The 13,955-nt window shown below is 44.0% G+C and overlaps 1 long non-coding RNA gene across 1 annotated transcript; it reads right to left on the bottom strand.

Annotated features, from left to right (window-relative positions):
- Nucleotides 1-5,237: 5,237 nt before the first annotated feature.
- Nucleotides 5,238-13,578, bottom strand: LOC114671393 (uncharacterized). The gene is made up of 3 exons (XR_003721376.2): nt 13,442-13,578; nt 12,685-12,779; nt 5,238-5,348 (listed from the first exon to the last, which is right to left on the bottom strand). It is a non-coding gene; the product is annotated as an uncharacterized LOC114671393 (long non-coding RNA).
- Between the last annotated feature and the right edge of the window lie 377 nt (nt 13,579-13,955).

Below are 13,955 nucleotides of genomic sequence, written 5' to 3'. Positions count from 1 at the left end.
TCCTTATTCTTATATTTTATATCACTAATACTAATTCCTACAATTATTGGGTATTTACCATGTGCCAGGTACTATGCTAAGCTGATTACTTACATTTTCTCTCTACTTCTTCATGTAGGCTGGTATTCCTCTCTTGTTTTTCAGATGAGGAACAGAGGCTCAGAGGCATTGACTGATGGCTTGAAATCACAGGGTGATGGTTCGGTTCATGCCTAAGACTCCATGGCACCTTGACTCCAAATCCTAGGCACTTTTTATTGCACAAATATGGCTCTGACAGGAAGCCTATGAAACAGGTATCATTCATCCTATAAGTCAATGGGGAAACGCAGGATGAAAGTTCAAGGGATTGATTGCTCAGTTTCCTCATTAGGAAATGGCAAAGCCTACTGGAACTTGGGTCTTTTGACTACAAGTTCAGTGTTCTTCTTCCTGTGACCCATGCAGTGGTCCTCGTCAATGAAAAATCAGATCAGTTCAGCTTCATTGCCTTAGTCTGTCATTACCCAAGCTCTAAACTCAGGTGCTTGGACCTTCTTAGTCCTTGGGCTAAGGAAGCTAAGTCTCATGATCCTCCAAGGCAACTACCATAAAAAACACTTTCCAGTGCATTTCAAGCACAGTTGTCCTTACCTTGGTTTGACTGCATTATTGATTCCTCAGGCTCCCTTTTAGGTTCTTTTCCTTTGAAGTCCCTCCTCTCTAGAGGTCTTTCTTATCTCTTTGGCTCATTACCCTTCTTGAAACTTCAAGCTGACTTTCTCCCTTCAGTTCTGTGCCCTGGGTCGCACATGAGAGTCCATGCTCCAGCCCAGTTGTGGTCTTCCTAGAATCTGAAAATTCCCAGCTGCCCCTTGAAGGACCCACACATCTCTGGTGGGTGGATAACCCAAGGGGCGCTCTCCTCTGCACATTCTCTGGGCCCATCCCCCCTCCTGTTGCTCCCATCTTGGGTTCCCCATCCTCCTGGAAAAGGTTTGAGGCATGATAGAGTTAACGCAATCCAACACTTGCCTGTGAAGGAGAGCTTGGCACTACTTACAAACCTCCTCCTTGCCAGGGGGGCCCTGTTCTCCATCATCTTCTGCTCCCTCTCTCCAATAAAATGACCCATTTAAACCATATTTTTCTTATTAACAAGCTTCCTACTAAATGGCTTCAGCTGTGCTTGTTGATTTATAGGGCTTAGAAAGCACCGCTGAGCCTTGGCCCTCCCTGTGGGTCCAAGGGCCTAAGTGAATCATGCTGCTCTGGTGACATTGTAAGAGGGCAGAAGCCACCCTCCAAGGGGCAGATCCAGAGGGGGCTTCTTTTTTTTTTTTTTCTTTTCAATATTTTAATTATGGAAATGGCCAAATACACAAAATTAGAGAAAACAATACAATGAAACCTCTTGAACCATCCCTTTGCCAATCTTGTGTTTCATCTGCTTCTCCCTGCTTCCAAACCACCCCACTAGCTAGATTCTTTTAAATTAAACCCAAAATATTGTATTCTTTTATTCACGACTATTTCAGTATATTTTCTTTTCTTTTTTTCTTTTTTTTTGAGATGGAGTCTCGCTCACCACAACCTCCGCCTCGCGGCTTCACGCCATTCTCCTCAGCCTCCCGAGTAGCTGGGACTACAGGCGCCTGCCACCACGCCCAGCTAATTTTTTATATTTTTAGTAGAGACAAGGTTTCACCGTGTTAGCCAGGATGGTCTCGATCTCCTGACTTCGTGATCTGCCTGCCTCGGCCTCCCAAAGTGCTGGTATTACAGGCGTGAGCCTCCAAGCCCTGGAGCCACCAAGCCCGGCTATTTCAGTATATTTTCTAAGAGATAAAGATCATCTGGTCTTTTAACATAACCACAATACCACTGTCACATCTAAAAACATTAACAATAGTTCTTTCCTTTTTAATTTTTTACTTATTTTTTATTTATTTAAATTTTTTATAGAGATGGAGTTTCATCATGTTGGCCAGGCTGGTCTCAAACTCCTGACCTCAAGTGATCCACCCGCATTGGCTTCCCAAACTGCTGGAATTACAGGCGTGAGCTACTATGCCTGGCCAGCAATAATTCTTTAACATGATATAGTATCTACTCAATGTCCAGATTTTCTTGATTGTCCCACAAATATATTTTTATATTTTATTCATTTAAATCAAGATCCAATCAGTGTTCCCAATTGCATTTGACTAATATGACTCTTATGTGTCTTTTTGTTTTAATCCATAACAGTTTCCCCTTTCTCTCTTTTTATTTCCCAGGGGCATCTTAATGTAGACAATTTCCTCAAACTTATGTATACTGTGCCATCACCGACAAAGAAATACTGAAAGCACCCTTATCAGCAGAGACCTTCCTTGTACCATGGATTCAATGATTCCCTTGGGGATGGCCCTAACCCACAGGCCTCCACCCACTGTCCCTCAGAAAGCCTTCAAAAGGCTAAATCATCTTACTCCAATGCCAGTTGCAATAATGGGATCCTAAAGTGTTGAGCAGTTACTAATCCACTCACTCCAAAAGTGACTCACATTTATTAATAAGTATTTACCACAACCCAGTAGGATTTCTTTTTTACTATCCCCATTTTATAAATGAGGAAGTAGAAGGATAGAGGAACCCGTTTTACTTATCCCAACTGGTGGATCTGGGCTTTGAAATGGAATTGTCTGATGGACACCCCACTTGCTCAATCACTGAGAGACCCTGTCTCTGCACGCAAGATCTCATTTCACGCCAAGAGGTTTGCTGAGCTTCCAGGCCCCTTTCAAGCAGGACCAGCAGAGAAGGAGGAGAAATCTTGATCAGTAGGATGTGTCTGTAGTTCTGAGGAAAGGTGAGAGCAACAGGGAGCTGGAGATCTCCTGCAAATTCCCTTTGTCCACGCTGGGCTCGTGCCCATTTCTATGCATTGCCCAAGGCAGGCAGTGAACAGGCTTCCCACCCCCTCTTTCACAAGTCCCCATGAACCATTATTACCACATGCTCTCAAGTCCACATAAATATCACATGCACATACCCTCAGATCCATAGACGCACTCTACCCAGCCACTTGGCTGACAGGCCAGCCCCCATATGGCTCCTTCCTACAAAGGCGTGCTTGCAACACGCACACCTTCCTGTACTGAGTAAACACAGACCTTGGAGGCCATGGAGGAGGACAGAGAAGCCCGTGTTTTGCCAGTGGCAGCCAGAAGGAAAGGTTACCTGACTTCAGATAGAAAGGTTGTCTGTCCGTCTGTCTGTCTGTCTGTCTCCATCCATCCATCCATCCATCCATCCATCCATCCATCCATCCATCCATCCATCTTTCATAGGTCTTCTTAAGTCCTGGAAAAGACAAAGGCTTTGATGCTCCTGGTAGACCCAGGGAGTCTGGATGGGGCTGGAGGACTTATGAGTCAGGATGGAGAGGATGGAGTGGGGTGAGGAACCCGCTGGTTAAATAGGGCTAAATCTAATTCCCCCCATCTGAAGGAGGGGAGCTCTCATCTGTGGTTCTAAGTGATAGAAAAACCCCAACTGCTAGCAAGATAATCCAATTTCCTTTCTCCCTTGTGCTGAAGGGACCGGCCCTGGCCCTCCCGCTTCAACTTCATGCTGAGTCTCAGTCTGGCTAGAACTCTTTACGCCTACAGCAGAATTCATATCAAAGCCTTAGCCCCCCAGGGTTCATTAGGAGGCATTTATTTCTGCATATTCTTGGAGGGCAGGAGGGAGGATAACTTGATTCGCAATGCAAATTGCTTGGCTGTAATTTCAACTCTCCCTCCCTTCTCACAGGGAGATTTTGCTGGTTATTAAAAATATATGATTGCCTCTAAAATAGCAGTGACAGCCGCTCTGCTGGGCAGAGCCAGGTGCTGCTGTTTGAAGGTGACTGAATGATGTGGAATGGATGCCTGGGCAAAAGCAAATGGAGCCAGTCCCCTGCTCCTGTGCCAGTATCCAGGCTCCAGATCCTAGGGCTGCTGGCCGGGGTCTGAGGCTGACCGGGGGACTTGGCCTATGTGGTCTGCAGCTCAGGTTTACCTTCTGCTGCTGTGGGGCACTCAGCAAGGGTTTCTGAGCTCTTGGCTTCCTGCTCTGTAGAGGTGGGGGTAAATAAGGAGCTGGACAGAGAGCAGCTGGTACACAGTAGGTGGGCAATTTGCTGGGCAGGCCAGGCTCTCCCCCTCCACACCCCTGCTGCCTGGCTCAAAGACACCCTTCCTCATCCCACTGCCTTCCCCAGTCTGGGCTACTGAGACCCGATCCGTCACGATAGTATTGCCTAGGTCTTCTGGTCATGATGAACGTCTCACTTGGTCTTTTCTTCTCTGTATTGCTGTGGGAACTCAGCACCCTCAGAACTATCCAGGCCTTTACCCTTCACGACCCTGTAGTCATTGGTCAATGCATAAGGGGAAGAGGGTGGGCAGGACCTACGGGATGTGAGCATTGAGCAAAGCCAAGATTTTAGGCCAGACAGGAAGGAAACTTCCTCCATGAGTCTGAGATGCTAATCTGGGATTCTCCTGGGAGGCGGATGGCGGCCCCTGCAGGCTTAGGCCAGCCAGAGCCCAGGATGCTCCAGCCGCAAGCTGCAGGGATGAAACTATGATGCCCTGACCATATAATACACACATAATCACAGAGGAGCACAGACTGCTGTGTACAACTGTGTAAACAAAAAAGGATCTGAGAGAGGTCTCAATCCATTTAGAAAATTTATTTTGCCAAGGTTAAGGACACACCATGACACAGACTCAGGAGGTCCTGACAACATGTGCCCAAGGTGGTCAGGGTACAGCTTGCTTTGATACATTTTGGGGAGACATAATACATCAGTCAATACATGTAAGGTGGGGGTTTCCAGGTCATAGTAGATTTAAACATATTCTGATTGGCAATTGGTTGAAAGAGTTATTATCAGTAGAAAGGAATGTCTGGGTTATGATAAGTGGTTATGGAGTCCTAGGTTTTATCATGCAGGTGAAGCCACCAAGTAGCAGGCTTCAGAGAGAAAAGTAAATGTTCTTATCAAATTTCAGGTCTCTGTTGACATTCATGCTGAAGGGGTCTAATGAGGCATGTCCAATCCCCACTTCTGGTCATGGCCTGAACCAGTCCTTCAGGTTAGATTTTAGAGTGCCCTAGCTGAGGAGGAACTTTATTCCAGTGGTTGTGGAGGGGAGCAGGGGGCTTCAAATTGTATTTTTGCTTTACAACTGTTAGAAGGAAGCCATATATTTTGAAGTTTTAAAATTACCTTTTAATTCAGATTTTTGAAGTATAAACAAAATGTTTGGCAGTTCTTCACAATGTCAAACGTAGAGTTACCATTCGAGCCAGCAATTCCACTTCTCCATCTGTAACCAAGATAAATGAAAACATAAGGTCCCAGAAAAACTCGTACACAAATGTTCATAGCAGCATTACTCATAATAGCCAGAAAGTGAACACAACACAAATATCCATCAAACGATAAACAGAAAAACAAAATGTGGTATAGCCACACAGTGGAATATTATTTAGCCATGAAAAGGAACGAAATACTGATCAATGCTGCAACATAGATGAATCTTGAAAATAATGTTAAGTGAAAGAAGCCAACCACAAAATCCTATATAATATAATCATATTATTTTATAACCACATTATATATCATATATGATATATACTATATGATATAGTGAAGATACATAAATATATATGATATATAACATATATCATATAATATTATCATTCTATTTATAAGAAATGTCCACAACAGGCAAAACTATAGAGACAGAAAGTAGATTAGTGGCTGCCTAGGGTCAGGGGTCAGGGAGCTGGGGAGACTAAGGAGTTACTGCTAATGGATACGTGATTCTTTTTTGGGTGATGAAAACATTCTAAAATAGAATCAATTTAGAATATTTTCATCACCCCAAAAAGAAACCATGGTTGGTTTCAAGATGGTTGTACAACTCTGTGAACATACTGAAAACCATTAAATTATATACTCTTACATGGTAAATTTTATGGTACATCAATTTGTATCTCAAAACAAAACACAAACACACAAAGGAGAGAGATGGATAACATTAGAAACCCATGCTGAACACTCATAACATTCAGTGTCTCAAAGACATTTCCTTGCTCCAGCCTGCTCAGGCTCGGCACTTGTTTCATTGGTGGGTTCCCCAGTCCTGCTCACCAGAGCCAGGGGACACTCACTGAACTGAGAGGGAAGTGGGTTTAGGACAGGCAGAGGGGACAGTGATGGGGCACAGTTGAGGGAAAATTTATACATCTCATTGTCATCCAAGAGATGGTGCAGTCTGAAAAATATAATGATGACATTCACAAAAGGTTTAAACAAATCTCTAGCTGACAGAGGCAGTCCTCACCTTTGAGGTTGATGTCATGAGCTTGTCAAATGAAATAAACGATATCTTATGCAACAGGAGATCTAAAGGAACAGTTAGACACGAATTCAAATTTTTAACAAATGTATTCATCACCAATTCCTGTAGCTCTGTCTCAGGCGCGCATGCATGCATGCATACACACGCACACGCATACCCTGGCCTGCATTCCTGGTTTAGTTTTGAAAAAAACAGGAGCCTTCTTCACAGGAGGGGTCTGGTGCCAGGCTCCCTCCAGGAGTCTGGGAAGAGAGATCACTACGCTTCTCCAATGTCCCTCCTCCACATCTACCTAATACTTTAGATCTTCAACTTTTTGCAGTTCTGGAACCTTCCATACCTCTGTGCATGCTGACCCTGGAATGCTTTTCTCCTAATTCTCTGCCCAGTAACTTGTCTTTATGGAGCCATCCCTGACCTTTCCTTTCCCCTTTCCTCCGGAGGCAATTGGTTTCTGCCTCCTACTCCAGGCTGTGGTACAATTTGAGGCTGTCCCCTGGATAGGGAATAGCACAGGCTCTACTGGATTGTGAGTCTTCAGGGGCAGGGACTGTGGCTTGCTCATGGGAACTGTAGCATAATGCGGGGAATATGGTAGGTGCTCAAGTGATCATGGGAAGGAAAAAACAAAAAGAAGATAGAGGGACAGAAGGAAAAGGGAGATCATTTGTAATTTTTATTTATTTTTTTGAGACAGAGTTTTGATCTCTCTCCCACGCTGCAGTTAAGTGGCACAATTTCAGCTCACTGCAACCTCCAACCCTGGGTTCAAGCGATTCTCCTGCCTCAGCCTCCCGAGTAGCTGGGATTATAGGCAACTGCCACAATGCCCAGCTAATTTTTGTATTTTTAGTAGAGATGAAGTTTCACCATGTTGGCCAGGCTGGTTATAAACTCCTGAGCTCAGGTGATCCGCCCCCCTCAGCCTCCCAAAGTGCTGGGATTATAGGCGTAAGCCACCACACCTGGCTTCATTTTTTATATTTAAACAAAGTTTTGGGCATGGTGGCTCATGCCTGTAATCCCAGCACTTTGAGAGGCTGAAGAAGGCAGATCACTTGGGGCCAAGAGTTCGAGACCAGCCTGGTCAACATGGCAAAACCTCGTTTCTACTAAAACTGCAAAAATTAGCCAGGCGCAGGGGTGGGTGCCTGTAATCCCAGCTGCTGGGGGGGCTGAGGCAGGAGAATCGCTTGAGCCCAGAAGGCAGAGGTTGCAGTGAGCCAAGATTGTGTCACTGTATGCCAGCCTGGGCGACAGAGTGAGACTCTCTCAAAACATCATCAACAACAACGTGATAATAATAATAATAAAATTTTTATACAATAACATTTAAAAAGAGAAAAGGAATTTGTTACAAGAGGTCTCTGAGTTTTATGTAAACTTTTTGATGTTATGTAGTTTCATTCACTAATGGAAAAGGAGAAACTCAGGCCATATTTTACATCTTAATGAAATTCAAATAGATTTAAGGATTTCAAAACTTGTTATTTTCTCTCAATTTCTTAATTGGGATAAAATGCACCTGGCATAAAATTTACCATTTAAACTACCTTTAAGTGTACCGTTCAGTGGTATTACATATATTCATAATGTGGGGTAACCATCAAAACATGGCTATCTTTCATAGTCAATATTCATTTCTCCCCTGCAGAAAGATCATTTCCCCTCCTCCAGAATGACGTTGGTCCTTTCTACTTCTGGAAAGATGGGGTTTGATTGATCTAAGGGCAGAATATGGAACTCCTTTTCCCTTTGTTCAAGTGGAGAATTCATACGCCGGATCATTCCCTTTCAGATCAGAAGGGGCTTCACCTTTTTTCCTTGGTCCAAACCCATCCCCTTCACGCCTCCCTGTGTACAAATGCATCAGGTTTGTGGACTTCAAAGGGCGTTCCACACGAATGCTGGAGGTATAGGGGTTCGGCAGGTGGGAACGGCCCCTCTTTATTAGTTAGCCTTTACCAAGCTTTTATAATCATTAACTAGTTACCCTGATGGACTAAGTCCCATAGGCACCGATGAGAACAGTCTGAACACAGAAGGATAGAAATGGAACTTCTGACTGGGTTACCCTATTCCTGTCCCCAGGCAGCTCCCTTTAGGAAGCACTTTTCAGAGCCGAGGGTCGTATGGTGCAGAGGAAAAAACATTGTACTGATTCTTGTTCTAACTCTGTCATTAGCCAGCTGTGCAGCCGTGGATACTTCCTCACCTGTTTCCTGGGGAGTCCTACGGGTGGCCTCAATCAGAGAGAGCAAATAGGTAGCATATGGGCTACCACTGATGTCCTCCTGCCACCATGGTAGACACTGCTAACCAATCATTGTCCTTTTCCTGAGCCTGGATAGAGCTCCATACTCCCAAGCACCTACAACCCATCAGACGTCCTTGCAAGCTGCTGCTTATTTACCATGCCTGGACTAGACGATCTCTTCACTATCACTTCCAGGGTTAACGTTCAACAATTTTAAGTATTACAGCTATTCATTTTGTTTTGGCAACCACCACCAAGACCTCATAAAATTGGGCTATTCTGTTTCAAGGATCTCAGAGTATTTCTCTCCTTAAAATACTTGTAAGAAACAGGAAAATAAGTCTTGCATTCCAATGTCCCAGATGTTGAGGCTGCCTGAAACAAAGGGGATGGCCTAGATATTCTGAAACAAGTTCCAAGCAAGGCTGAAAGCAAAAGACAGCACTATGACCACGTCCCAGTTCTTCCCTCAGGAGTAAGGGGCAAGAGCCAGCCCGTCTATCCAAAGGGGAATTCCCCTAGGAATTAATGTGAATTTGACATTAAAATGAGGTTCTTCTCATACCCTGCAGGTGGGAATGTAAAATGGTGCACTGTTTTGGAAAAATATCTGGCAGTTCCCTAAAATGTTAACCATGTGTATACATATGATCCAGCAGTCCCACTTAGGTATATACCCAAGAGAAATAAATCATATATCCACACAAAACCTTGTACATGAATGTTCACAGCGGGCAAAAGTAGAACCACCCAAATGTCAACTGATGAATGGATAAATAAAAATGTTATATCCTACAATGGAATATTATTCAGCCATAAAAAGGAATGGAGTACTTACAGATAGGTGCTACAACATGGATGACCCTTGAAAACATTATGCTAAATGACAGAGGCCAGACACAAGTGACAACAAATTGTAGGATTTCATTTATATAAAATGTACAGAATAGGCAAATCTATAAAGACAAAAATAGATTCATGGTGGCCTAGAAATGAATAGGATGGAGATTTGAGGGGTGATGGTTAAGGGCTATGATGTTTCCTTTTGGAATGATGACTATGTTCTAAGATTGGGTGTAATGGTGTGTGCCTGTAGTCCCAGTTACCCAGGAGGCTGAGGCTGGAAGATAGCTTGAGCCCAGGAGTTCGAGACCAGCTGGACAAGAAAGGGAGACCCTGAGGTCGGGTGCGGTGGCTCATGCCTGTAATCCTAGCACTCTGGTGGGTCGAGGCAGGTGGATCACCTGAGGTCAGGAGTTTGAGACCAGCCTGTCCAACATGGGGAACCCCATCTCTACTAAAAATACAAAAATTAGCTGGGCATGGTGACACGGGCCTGTAATCCCAGCTACTTGGGAGACTGAGGCAGGAGAGTCGCCTGAACCCAGGAGGCGGAGGTTGCAGTTAGTCCAGATCACGCCACTGCACTCCAGCCTGGACAACAAGAGTGAAACTCCGTCTCAAAAAAAAAAAAAAAAAAAAAAAAGGGAGACCCTGTCTCTCAAAAAAACTGAAAGAAAATGTTCTAAAATGGATCGTGGTGCTGGTTGCACAACTCAACCTATATGCTAAAAGCCATTGAATTGCACACTTTAAATGAATGACTTGTGTGGTATGTGAATTATACCTTAAGGCTGTTTTTAAAAAGTTGTTATTTAAAAAAATTTTTTAAATAAAATAAATAGACTCCAGTTTTGGAGAAATCTCAATGTGGCAAGTTGAAGGTAGTTGTGTGTGTGTGTGTGTGTGTCGGTGTGTGTGCTTAGTAGTGATAATAGAATAACATCTCACAAAGTGTTCTATGACTTGGTAATTAACAGTACTAAACACTGATCTGATTATTTAAGGTCTGAAAAATGTGACCCCCAGTATCTTCACCTCTACAAATACCACATCCTGTAGCCACTAATGTCTGCACTCTCCCTGTTACATGTCTTGAGAAGTGGCTTGCAATAATCTTTTTTTTTTGAGATGGAGTCTCACTTTGTTGCTCACGCTGGAATGCAGTGACATGATCTTGGCTCACTGCAACCTCTGCCTCCTGGGTTGGAGCAATTCTCCTGCATCAGCCTCCTGAGTAGCTGGGATTACAGGCGTGCACCACCAAGCCCGGCGAATTTTTCTATTTTTAGTAGAGATGGGGTTTCGCCATGTTGGCCAGGCTGGTCTTGAGCTCCTGACCTCAGGTGATCCACCCACCTCAGCCTCCCAGAGTGCTGGGATTACAGGCGTGAGCCACCACACCCAGATGGCTTGCAATAATCTTAAAGGACAAGCTCAGCCCAGGTCAATTCTGTTTCTTGGCCTTGATGATAAGAAGGAGTTCCTGAAACTGAGTAGCTGCTGGCCTTGAAAGCTCATCTGAAAATGTTTTCAGTTCTGGTGACTTCCACAGACACCTGAATGAGGCCTTTTGCAAGAATTCTTCTTTCACTTCTCACACACAGCCAATTCCTCCTTGCCTGTAGGTCTCCTAGATTTGTTCTTTCACTAGTCTCTGACCACTGAGATCGATCCCTCTTCTCTTCCCCTTGGCAGCAGGGCTACCTTTCCAATACACAAAGGGTTTCCTCTGCCTCTGTGCACCCCTTTCCATAGGCCCCTTGCCCTCTTTCTAGCTGTTCAATGCAAGCTATCTTCAGTCGTTCCAGGGCATTTGGGCCTTTTCAAAGGGAGGCTTCTATGCTGCCTCTTATCCCTTGTTTCTTAGGGAGGACACAATAACCCCTGGGTTACACACACAGGGAAACTACCTTCATAAATCCAATACGGTTTTTCTGACACCTTTGTTGCTGATGATAAAAGGGGAAAATATCTGTTTAATCCGCAGTGGGGTAGCCTACCACACGGTCATGCCTATCTCCTCCTTATAAGCCTTCCATCCCTCTCCTTTGTGTATAGGATAAAGTCAGAACATATACGACTCTCAACAAGCTTCCCTACCTAACTTACTAGGTCACATCCTGACACTTCCCCTAACACCATGTATTCTCTTGCCCCGTGGAATCATGCACCCCTGCTGTCATCTTGTCTCTTCCATCCTCCGAACCTTCATAAATGAGGATCCCCGTCTGCAATGCCCTGCTCCTATCCACTCTGTGTTTCCTTACCTGGCAAATTCAACTCACTTTTTTGGAAGGGAGTGCCCCTCTGGGAAGCCTTGTCTGGTTTCACAGGCAGGCTACTTGTGCCCATAACTCTATATGTAATTCACTGCTTGACATACACTTTGTGATTCTTTGTTGCTGTGGTTTGAATGTCCCTTCCAAAACTCATGTTGAAACTTAATCACCAATGTAGCAGTACTGAGGGGTGGGGCCTTCAAGAAGTGATTGGATCATGACAGCTTGGCTCCCATGAATGAGTTCATTCATTCATGGATTAATAGATTAATGGGTTATCATGAGAGGGAACTGGTGGCTTTATAAGAAGAGGAAGAGAGACCTGAGCTAGCATGCTCAGCCTCCCTTGCTGTGTAATACCCTGTACCACCTCTATGCTCTGCAGAGCCTTTACCAGCGAGAAGGTCCTCACCAGATGCAGCTGCTCAACCTTGGACTTCTCAGCCTCCGTAATGGTAAGAATAAATTCCTTATCTTTATAAATTACCCAGTTTCAGGTATTCTGCTATAAGCAACAGAAAATGAACTAAGATATTTGTTGACTTGCCCATCTCCTTCACTCCACGTGAGTGCCTCAAGGGCAGAGGTGATGTCATGGAGATTTATGAATTCCCAGGGCCTAGCAACATGTCTGACACACAGTGGGCCCCCAAAACATAAGTCAAATACTTAGTGTCCCTGAATTTGTGACAATAAAACATTATTTTAGTAAGATATATACACACATATATACACATATATATACATACACGTGTGTATATATATCTTATTAAAGAAAAAATTTATATTTTCTTTCGGAATGGAGGAGAGGCAACTAAGTTTGTGTATAAAGAGAACCTTCAAGAATTTGGTTTCATTCCAGTGATAGGTTTTTCTTCAAAAATCTAATCATTGTGTGGATTACAGGTCCACCCACCTAATTAGGAGAGTCTCCTCCCTAATCACTGAGGCAGAAATCCCTCCTCAGCATCACTCTCTTCATTGTTGAGGAAGATTCTCAAGTATCTCAGTCTGTAGAAGGCAGAGAAAACAATGAAAGGAACAGTCTCTCTAGGTCTAATTCTGACCAATGAAGAGAAAGTGGTTGGAGAGGTGACGGAAATCTTGTGAAAAAACCACCATATGGCGTTCGTTCACCACTCCAAACGGCAGTGTTAGTTTGGGCTATGTCGTCCACTGGTCCTAGTGGCTCACCCCAATATATGTATCGTTTTTACTTACAAATTATGTGTATGCTGCTGCACCAATCGTATACAGTTAAAATAATGCAAGCCTTTTATATACATATACACACACCTACATGTGCATATAGAGTCATCTGGCCCCAGGACCCCCACTCCGCCTCCCGTATATCCAAATCCATGCATACTCAAGCCCTCCAGTCGGCCCTGCACAACCTGTGCCTATGAAAAGTTGCCCCTTTACTCTATAGATAGGTTTTGCAACCCGTGAATAATTTTCCATCTGGTTGGTTGAAAAAAAATCCACGTGTAAGTAGACCCTTTAAGTTCAAACCTGCTGTTCAAGGGTCAACTGTATAATACATATTCTGTGCATGATTTTACATGTCCATATTTAACAAAAATCGTATTAATATGTCTATATAATAATGTTATGTAAACACAAAATGCATATATACTCTATTTTTTTTCCAGCAGCTTAAGGGATCTTACTCTGTACTACTGTGTCCGGAATCGGCGGGTTCTTGGTCTTACTGACTTCATGAATAAAGCCACGGACCCTCACAGTGAGTGTTACAGTTCTTAAAAATGGTGTGTCCAGAGTTTTTTCCTTCAGACGTGAAAGGTTGTCTGGAGCTTTTTTCCGGTGGGTTTATGATCTCGCTGTCAGGAGTGAAGCTGTAGACCTTTGCGCAAATGTTACGGCTCAAAAAAGTAACGCGGACCCCAAAACTGAGCAGCAACAAGATTTAACACAAACAGTAAAACACCAAAGTGGACTCCAGTGGGATGCCGCTGGCTAGCGTGGCAACCTGCTTTTATTCTCTTATCTGGCCCCACCCATATCCTGCTGATTGGTCCATTTTACAGAGAGCTGATTGGTCTATTTTACAGAGAGCTGATTGGTCCGTTTTGACAGAGTGCTGATTGGTGCGTTTACAATCCTTAAAGTAGACACAGCCTCACAGAGTGCTAGTTAGCTACAGAATTAGCTAGATACAGAGTA

Source organism: Macaca mulatta, chromosome 12 (genome assembly GCF_049350105.2).
Source record: "Macaca mulatta isolate MMU2019108-1 chromosome 12, T2T-MMU8v2.0, whole genome shotgun sequence".
NCBI lineage: Eukaryota > Metazoa > Chordata > Mammalia > Primates > Cercopithecidae > Macaca > Macaca mulatta.
Note: the sequence above shows the minus strand (reverse complement) of the source record. Positions and strands in the feature narration are given on the sequence as shown.